General features: G+C 41.3%; 1 long non-coding RNA gene across 4 annotated transcripts; it reads left to right on the forward strand.

Annotated features, from left to right (window-relative positions):
- Nucleotides 1-721: 721 nt before the first annotated feature.
- LOC127540478 (uncharacterized) lies at nt 722-1,837 on the forward strand. 4 transcript variants are annotated; one of them, XR_007948156.1, is made up of 4 exons: nt 722-1,309; nt 1,376-1,498; nt 1,566-1,631; nt 1,699-1,824. It is a non-coding gene; the product is annotated as an uncharacterized LOC127540478 (long non-coding RNA). The 4 variants fall into 4 exon arrangements; XR_007948158.1 differs by lacking the exon at nt 1,566-1,631 and having other exon boundaries at nt 1,765-1,837; XR_007948155.1 differs by having other exon boundaries at nt 1,376-1,631.
- Nucleotides 1,838-7,566: the final 5,729 nt, after the last annotated feature.

A 7,566-nucleotide genomic window follows, 5' to 3' on the forward strand; every position in this document is an offset into this window, starting at 1 on the left:
GGGAAATTAAGCAGACTTTTATTACGTGCTTACAAGGGCTTACAGATACGGAGTGAGAAAATGCTCTTTCTCCGGAGCTCGCGATCTGTTCCGAGGGCTTTGTCCCGGTCCTCAAATGTCGGGCGAGTGAACGCATAAAGGAATCTCGTAGGAGATGGTCGTTAGTAAATAACCTTGAGCCAAGCTCGTCCCAAAACAGGGCGCTGCTTCCTCCATTAGCTTCTGGCTGTGGCAGAGAAGCTTAGAAATCAGTCTTGGCCGCCCGGCTTTCTCCTCCTCACCCGCGAGGCGGTGAGCGGGCGCGCGGCCCCCGAAGCCTCGGGGAGATGTCGCGCTGCACCTCGAGATGGCGCTGTGGGGCAGGAGCTGAAGCTCCCGGGGAGAGGAGCGCTGTTCTCGGGCTCCCGGCCTTCGCGCAGTTTGCAAAGCCAGGCCGGTCCCCCCTTCCCTCCCCCCCCCCCCCGTCCGCCCGCACGTGTTAGGCCCCTAGTCTGTGCTGCTCCCCCCGGCTCTGGGAGCTCGGGGCCAAAGGTGGAGGACCACCCCCGACAAAGAATAAAACAGCAGATAGTTGGAGATAATGGGCAGAGGGGAGGTGTGAGCGTCAGAGATCAGGAAAGGCTGCTGGAAGACGAGTTCTGGCAGAGAGCCAAAGGGAGGGAGCCGGGGAGGCCGGAGGGGGGAGGGCGGGGGGGGGGGCAGCCGCAGAAAGCTCCCAGAGCCAACAGATGGAGTATCGCGCTCACGGGAAAGCCCCCCAGAAGGGAGCGAGAGGCCAGAAGGCTGGGGGAGGGGGCGGGTTATGGAAGGCTCTGAACACCAAGCGGAACATTTTGTGTTCCTCCTGGAGGTGATGGGCAGCCACGGGAGCTTAATGGAGGCTACGGGTGCTATGGCCACATCGGCACTTGGGAAAATTATTTTGGCAGTTGGATGGAGGATGGGCAAGAATGTATAACCGGGGTGGTTACAAATCTAAGCCATAAGAATATGTGATTTAAACATTTTTTTATTGAGGCCGGGGGGGAGGAAACCCCTCAAGCTCTTGTAATGGCCCAGGGGTCAAGGGACGGGAACGTGGGGTAGGGGAAGCGTCAGAGGAGAGAAGGGAGCTCGTGGGACTGTGAGCGTGAAGAGAACGGGGAGGGGGCGGTGTCCTTACAGTAACAGTGAAGTCTGGAAAAGGGGAGAATTGGGGGGTTTGTTCAGGAGGGTTGTATTCTGGACATCCTAGGTTTAAGAGGTCTGTAGATATCCAGTGGATTTTTTGTTCAGGGGGGTTGTATTCTGGACATCCTAGGTTTAAGAGGTCTGTGGATATCCAGTGGATTTTTTGTTCAGGGGGGTTGTATTCTGGACATCCTAGGTTTAAAAGGTCTATAGATATCCAGTGGATTTTTTGTTCAGGGGGGTTGTATTCTGGACATCCTAGGTTTAAGAGGTCTGTAGATATCCAGTGGATTTTTTGTTCAGGGGGGTTGTATTTTGGACATCCTAGGTTTAAGAGGTCTGTAGATAACCAGTGGATTTTTTGTTCAGGGGGAGTTGTATTTTGGACATCCTAGGTTTAAGAGGTCTGTAGATATCCAGTGGATTTTTTGTTCAGAGGAGTTGTATTTTGGACATCCTAGGTTTAAGAGGTCTGTAGATAACCAGTGGATTTTTTGTTCAGGGGGAGTTGTATTTTGGACATCCTAGGTTTAAGAGGTCTGTAGATATCCAGTGGATTTTTTGTTCAGAGGAGTTGTATTTTGGACATCCTAGGTTTAAGAGGTCTGTAGATATCCAGTGGATTTTTTGTTCAGGGGGGTTGTATTTTGGACACCCTAGGTTTAAGATGTCTATAGGGTATCCAATTCATAACGTCTAAGAAAGAGGTGGCTGGAGATGGGTGTCCACAGGTCAGCAGAGAAGTGGATTCTGATGACCCCAGTGGAAGATGCTCATTGAACCCATGGGAGATCACAGAGTCCTTGGTTTGGGGCTGAGGCTCCAGTTGGGAGGGCCTGGGAACATAGCAACCGCAGCTCTTGACCACCAGGAAGCCAGAAACATGGGGAGGGCTCTGTGTTGGGGCCTGTGAAGATACCAATCCCAGGGCTGCTGCTTTATGGAATGATTCCCCATTTTTCTTTCTTCTGACAGCCCCCCAAGGATCGGCTTCCCATTCCACAGACACTAACTTTTGCTTCTGAGCAGGATTTCTCTCATTTCTTGACAAACTGAAGAACAAAAGATTTAGTTACAAATTGTCCCCTACTTTCCTGTCCTGAGAACAAATACACATTATCTTTTAATTTTTCTGAAGGCTTTTGCTGTTATAATACAAGAACAAGTTGTTGTTGTTTTTTTTAAGCTCATTCTGTAGGTAAAAAGAAAAGAACAGATTGTTTATTACTGGTATTCTTGAATTAGATAATATCAAAACAAGATTCATCTTCTTTTTAAAAATACCCAGAACAGTAAGTTTCTTGGGCATTTTTAACACAGGAACATTATGACACTCACAAAATACCAGAATGAGAAGGGCCATTAGGATAATCTAATACAATTTAATTTGAAATGATTTACCCAAGATCACAAAGCAAGGTGACAGATTAAAGTTTAACTATAGCTGACATGTATAACTCTTTGTAGCTTACAAAATATTTTCCTCAAAAATCTGTGAATCATATTACCCAAACTGATAAAGAAAAATAAATGTGATAAAGGTTGAAGGGGCTGTGGGAAAATAGGCATATTAATGCACAGCTGAGGAAGCCAAGAACTGGCAGTCATTTTGGAAAGCAGTTTGGAACTTCACCCTAAAAGTTACTAAATCATGCATACACTTTGACCCAGAGATATTGCTTCTAGGCCTATTCTTCAGAGATCAAAGGGGGAAAAGATATGTAAATATTTATCATAGTTCTTTTTGTGGTGGCAAAGAACTGGAGATTAAGGGGGTAGCTATCAACTGGGGAATGACTGAATAAATTAATAGTATATGAATATAGCAATGCTGCTGTGCTGTAAAAAATGATAAATAGGACAATTTCAGAAAAACTGGGGAATGTGTATGGATTGAGCAAGGAGAATGATTTATAGAATACCAACAACACTATAAAAACAATTTTAAAAATCTTAAGAACTGATAAAATCAATGATTATCCCTCATTCCAGAGGACAAATGTTGGAGTACAGAGACTTCTGCACCAACTACCTCAATTGCCCTCCTGCTCTCTCTGTTTTTTTTGGAGCTTCCTTCAGGATACTGTCCTCTTTCCTGAGTTAGAATGTAAAAAGGCATAAGTGGTAGGATGGATAGGCCTGGAGGTCTGGTCAAATGTGGCCTCAGACATTTACTAGGTGACACTGGGCAAGTCATTTTATCTCTGTCTCAGTTTCTTCATTTGTAAAGAAGGGATAATAAAAAGTGTTTACTTTACAAAGCTGCTGTGGGAATCAAATGAGATAATTTTGAAGCACTAAGAACAGTGCCTGACCCCCAATCAGTGCTACAGAGGTATTAGTTATTATTGCTATTATAATTTTTGAAAAGGCGAGGACATATAATAGAGGTCCATAGTTTAAATGTACAATTTATATGGGAATACTCATTTTATTTGATATTTAAGTTCAGAATTTCAAAAAATGTTTCAGTTAGATTGGCCAAGAGTAGGAAAAAAAGGCTGATGGGAAAGCTGTTGCCCCACACATAGGAGGCTTTTCTTTGGACCCTACTTCATTTCCTTCTCAGTTTCTGAGGAAGAGGCTGAGGTAGGTAAGATCTGCACGTCTGGCCAGCTAGCCAAAAACAGGGCTTATGATTCTTATTTATTGGCTGGACTTGTCTGTTCATGACAACAAATGCATCTTGCCTGGCATACAGTAGACTTAATAAATTCGTGTTGACTGACAAAAAGTCAGTGACTACCCAAAGCCCTATTTGTGTAATCTATCTAAGCCGGTAGTAAATAAGACTGCCTTTCTCTTTGCTTTCAGCTTTCACTTCACATAAAAAGGCCAAGGTCTCTCCTGTTTTCAGGGCCATCTCCAGCCACCCTGACCTTGTCACTGGACCCAATCTCTCTCTTCATGGGGGTAGGGAAATCTAGAGATATGATATATTGTGTTTTTAGGCTTTTTCAATGTATCAAGGCTGACTTTTTTTCCTCCCTAAAAAAATTACTATTTGTCATAGGGGATGGCTTTTGGGGAGGTGGAAGGGGAAGGAGAGATATGTGGAAAACTATGGTGAGATAAATATCAATAATTATCAATAAGGTATTATTATCATAAAAACTTGCCTCTGGAGGGGAAAGTGAGGCTGGTGATCTTGCACATCCTTCTCTCACTAGTTTAATCCAGTTCATTTGCAGGGTTACAGCTCCTGCTCCCCAATATCATGGTCCTCTTCAAGAGTGAAGGACAAACAACAACAACAATTTGTATCCCACAGTGCCAGCACTTAGTGCTTAATAAATGTCTCTTGTCCATTTTATCTCCTTCTCAAGGTCCAGAATGAATATACATTTTTATATATAGTCAATGTGGAATTTTTTTTTGGCTCTATTATCCATTTTTATGTTGATTTTTCTTATAAACAAAACAATTTTTTTTTTAATTAAAGGAAAGCCTCCCCACAAGTATCTGGACACAAATAAATTTATTTACAAATGACTAAAAGGCCCCTGAAAAGACTGAATTCCAGGTTTAGAGACTCCAGAGTAACTATCCTCCCCAAGGTCCTCTTTACACATAGTCCCAAGGGGGCCCCAGCAAAGGAGTCGGTCAATGTTCCCTTCGTTTGCTTTTTAATTTTAGATATTCAAAAGTATCTATTTTGCTTTTTTGTGATTCTCTCTAACAGTCATTTGACATATAACATAGAAAAGGATTTGTAATATGGCGTACTTCTTTATCTCCAGAGCCACTGAGCTGTGAATATTGCCATGGAGACATCAGACTTAGGAAGTAACTAAGGAAACTGTCCCAGAATTCACCGGTTTGATGAAGTGGAACTTTTTGTTGTGCGAGAGATTTCTGGGAAAGAGAAACCGCCTGAGAATTCACTTCTGCACTGTGCCAGAGGTCAGCTGTGGTCCTGGGCTGTAGTCCCAAGGGTATTTCTCTTCTCCGCCGCACCCCCACCCTTCGTCCCCAGACAACAACAACAAAACGCTTGGACTTTCTGATGCAGATGCTAGAGGAAGAAAGCTGAGAATCAGCCTCCTCTCCAAGATTGCAGGGGAATAGAAAGAATAACCGACAAGTAGGAAAACTTTGAAGGTCACATATTGACCTGAGATTTTACTCACCTACTCTAATTATGTGAGAAGCTTGGAAAGATCTATATGAACTGATGCAGAATAAAGTAAAGAGTCAAGAACTACAACACTGTAAATAGAAAGAGTAATCACACAATCTAAATTAATGTAAATTTAAATAGTATAAAACTGTGAAGATCAATTGTGACCCAAATGAAAAGACAGAAGAGACCCCCCAACGTATCTTTTCAGGAAGTCCAGAGGTGTGATACATTATGTGTTTTCAGACTTTTTCAATGGATCAAGACTGACTTTTTTTTCCTTCCTAAAAAAATACTATTTGTCACAAGAGATGGCTTTTTGAGAGTTGGAGGGGGAAGAAGAGATACGTGGGAAACTATGGTGATGTAAATATCAATAATTATCAATAGGGGCAGCTAGATGGTGCAATGGATAGAGTGCAGGCCCTGAAGTGGGAGAAACTGAGTTCAAATCAGGTCTCAGACACTTAACACTTCTTAGCTGGGCAAGTCACTTAACCCCAAATGCCTCAGCGGAAAAAAAAAAATGTCATTATCATAAAAACTTTTTTTTAAAATTTATATGTTGTATTTATGAGCAACTAAGTGATAGGATGGATAGGCCCAGGCCTGGTCAAATGTGGTCTCGACCACTGGGTGGCACTGGGCAAGTTATTTTATCTCTCAGTTTCTTCATTTGTAAAGTAAGGATAATAAAAAGTGCTTACTTTACAGGGTTGTTGTGGGAATCAAATGAGATAATTTTAAAGCACTAAGAACAGTGCCTGACCCACAGTCAGTGCTACAGAGGTATTAGTTATTATTGCTATTCTTTTAATTTTTTAAAAGGCGAGAGACACATAATAGAGGTCCATAGTTTAAATGTACAATTTATATGGGAATACTCATTTCATTTGATGTTTAAGTTCACAATTTCAAAAAATGTTTCAGTTAGATTGGTCAAGAGTAAAAAAAAAAAGGCTGATGAGAAAGCTGTTGCGCCACACATAGGAGGCTTTTCTTTGGGCCCTACTTCATTTCCTTCTCAGTTTCTAAGGAAGAGGCTGAGGTAGGTAAGATCTGCACGTCTGGCCAGTAGCCAAAAACAGGGCTTATGATTCTTATTTCTTGGCTGGACTTGTCTGTTCATGACAACAAATGCATCTTACCTGGCATACAGTAGACTTTTCGTGTTGACTGACAAAAAGTCAGTGACTACTCAAAGCCCTGTTTGTGTAGTCTATCTATGGAGTAAGAAAGAGGTTTGGAAAGAATTTTTGTTGCTTTAGAGATAGGAGATAGACACTTTCCCTTTTTCAGCACTGATTTTTCAGGCCATTTGGAACTCCACAAGCAAGATAGCATCTAAATCAAAACAAGTACATCCTAGACCAAGGATTCTTAATCTTTTTTGTGTGTGTTTGTCAGACTTGTGAAGGCTAAGGACCCTTCTCAGAATAATGGATTTTTGTAAATCATCCACATTTGCAGATTCTTTGATTCTAGGTTAAGATTTTTTTTGCATTCAAAATGTGCATATACCCTTTGATCCAATAACACCACTACTAGGTCTGTATGACAAGGCCATTAAAAAAGGGAAAAGGGCATGTACAAAAATATTTATAGTTGTTCTTATTGTGGTGGCAAAGAATTGGAAATTGAGGGAATGTTCACTAATTGGAGAATAGCTCGACAAATTGTGGTATATGAATGTAATGAAATACTATTGTTCTTTAAGAAATGATCAGCAGGCAGAAAAGCCTGGACTTACAAGAACTGATGCTGAGTGAAGTGAGCCCAATCAGGAGGACATTGTATAAAGTAACAGTAACATTTTTCAATGATCAACTATGATAGACTTAGCTCTTCTCAACAATACAATGACCCAAGACAATTACTCACAATGGAAAATGTTATTCACATTCAGAGAAAGAACTGTGGATTCTAAACGCAGATCAAGCATATTGTTTTCATTTGTGTGTGTGTGTGTTTGTGTGTTTTCCCTTTTATTCTGTTTCCTCTTTCAAAACATGACTAATGTGGAAATATGTTTTCATGATTGCACATGTACAAGCTATATCAGATTGCTTGGTATCTTGGGGAGGGAAAGGGAACAAGGAAGAAACATTTGGAACTCAAAATCTTACAAAAATGAATGCTGAAAACTATCATTACATGTAATTAGAAAAAATAAAATACTGTTAACAAAAAAAAAGAAAATCCTTTGAAATGCAGGTATGTTTTTATTAACATACTGCTCTAACCAGAATCCAAGATGTTCAGGCAGAAGATTGATT

The sequence above is a fragment of the Antechinus flavipes genome, chromosome 6, assembly GCF_016432865.1.
Source record: "Antechinus flavipes isolate AdamAnt ecotype Samford, QLD, Australia chromosome 6, AdamAnt_v2, whole genome shotgun sequence".
Taxonomy (NCBI): Eukaryota; Metazoa; Chordata; class Mammalia; order Dasyuromorphia; family Dasyuridae; genus Antechinus; species Antechinus flavipes.